Source organism: Rana temporaria, chromosome 7, assembly GCF_905171775.1.
Source record: "Rana temporaria chromosome 7, aRanTem1.1, whole genome shotgun sequence".
NCBI lineage: Eukaryota > Metazoa > Chordata > Amphibia > Anura > Ranidae > Rana > Rana temporaria.
In genome coordinates this window covers 141,130,300-141,132,754 of record NC_053495.1, presented here as the reverse complement: position 1 = coordinate 141,132,754, position 2,455 = coordinate 141,130,300, and positions in this window count along the sequence as shown.

The following is a 2,455-nucleotide window of genomic DNA, read 5'->3' as shown; positions in this document are numbered from 1 at the left end:
CCCAAGGGAGGGGGCGAGCAGGCTGACTAACCCCCAGCCAGAATGGCTCGAATGATGGGGGCAAGCTTACTGAGGAGGAACAGGAAGTGAGAAATTCAGACAATGAAAAAAAAACATTTAGAAGGGAAATCGAAGGAAAGGGAAATCGAAGGAAAAGGTAAGTGAACCAACAATGCACTAGCTTAAAGGAACCTATTGTCATGAAGATCAGAAACAGGCGACTCAGACTTTGCGGTTCCCGAACGCTGCTGCAACCGTGCATGCATGTGCGTGCACGTGTGCACACCTCTGTTGGAGCCAGGCGTGGTATTTAAGCCGGCCTCTCACACACCATCCCTGCTGTCTGCTTTACAGCGTTGTGTATCTGAAACCTGATCTGAGACTTAACCTGTGAAAGACCCCGGCTTACCTGTGACTATTCCAGCCATCCACCTGCACCTGATCCTTGGCCTGTTCTCACTACCCTCCTGTCTGCACCTCTGTACCTCGCTGTCCGCCCATAACCGACCCGGCCTGTCTGACCATCCAGTCTGCTCCAGTCTGCTGAACGGTTCCAGTCTGTTCCTAGTTCCAGTCCAGCTGAACGATTCCAGTCTGTTCCTAGTTCCATTCCAGCTGAACAATTCCAGTCTGTTCCTAGTTCCAGTCCAGTTTGCTGAGCTGATCCAGTCTGCTAAGCTGATCCAGCCTGCTGAGCCTACACAGTCTGCTGAGCTGATCCAGCCTGCTGAGCCTATCCAGTCTGCTAAGCTGATCCAGTTCCGGTATTCCAGTTCCTGCAAGGAAGCTTCTGCTGGACTGATTCACTTCCTCTTCTTGTTGATCCTGCCAGGCACCCGTGCCACTCCTTACTCCTGTGCCTACTGTTACCCTATCAGGGGGCCATGAGTGGGAGCCGTAAGGGAGGCCGTCCTCTGCAATTAGGGCTCACAACCATCAGGTACGTGACACCTATTTTAAAAAATGAACCTTTACAACGCCTCTAAGCATCAAATGCTGCATTGCATTAAGTAGTTTGTGAGGAATCCAATTATGTTGCAAAAATTATATAGAACTTTTCTGGACCTCTACTCCATTAGATAACTTTGTAAAGTGACAAAGCATTGTTTACCAATCCCTTCCAGAAATAAAGCGAGAGAGGCTCAGATTGTTTCCATTTCAAGACTAAAGATTTTTGAATGAAGCAAGTAGATCAACCAAACCCAAGAGGCAAGTAGCATATTCACGGTGTATCTAGATCATATTGAGAGAAGATATAAAAGCAGCAATGTGAATTTAATAAACCTGTATTTTATGTTTTAGCTAAAAAAATTGTCAGAAGTAGATCTTCTGTATTCCACCATGTTTGTGCTTTTTGTTTTCAAGCACATCCGATGGATCAAATTTTGATTGGTTTGCTGTTCTCTAGATTACAGGCTTTCTATAAATTAAACAATTTAAACACTTTTTTTCAGTAATGAGAAGCTAAAGCAACCTACTTGAATGTAAATAAAGCCAGTCATTTTAAAAACGATTTTATATCCTATACTGACTGTGAAGCAGCGCACTTAAACACCACACCATATGTAACAGATGTTACAGTTTCTAATTCCAATAAATGATATAAGCACTCCACATCATATCAGTTTTGACAAGATACAGTAATTCTTCAGTATTCAACAAAGTTACGTAATATCCCCCACAAATCCTTGCCAAGTTTATCCAGCAATTCAAATCTCATCTCCATCAAAATGATCTCTGTATTTTCACCTTCTGCATGACAACCCCACCATTTGGCCAATCTACACATGCAGTTTTGCCCTCCAAGTCTTTCAATTATTCCCAAAGTCAAAAAAATTCTCTCAGATCACTTCTGGTGTAATATTTAACCACCTCGCGCCCAGAGGCCGTCATATGACGTCTTGGGCTTTGTGGTGGTATATTTGAATAATGCCTGCAGCTACAGGCATCATTCAGATATCGTTTTTTAGAGCCGGCGATTCTGTGCACTGTAAAAATTATCATAGTGGCTGTTCCGCCGCTTGATCTTACAGACAGCGAGAGGGGACGTCCCCCCTCCCGCCGCCCTCCGGTGCTTCTACCGACTCACCGCTGCGATCGGTGAGTCGAAGAACAGATCCACCGGCCCCGGGTTCCTACCATAGAGATTTCCAGCGAACCAGATGGTCGTCAGAGTCTCTATGATTGTTCGGAGGCCGAGGGCGATGTTATGACGTTACGCTCGGCCTCTGCATTAAAAAAAACGGGGGTCAATGAATAAGTGATTTGTCACGAAACATGTCGGAGGCGTGGTCACACAGTCAGTTTGAGGAAAGTTTCTGAACAGACGTGACACTTTAGAATTGTGCAGCAAGCCAAGCTTGGAGACTTTTTTTTTGGAGCATCTCTCCCTGGAATAGCTGTTTTTGGAGTGCAGTGGATTGCAGTGCAGTGCATAAGAGTGGTGACTTTTAAA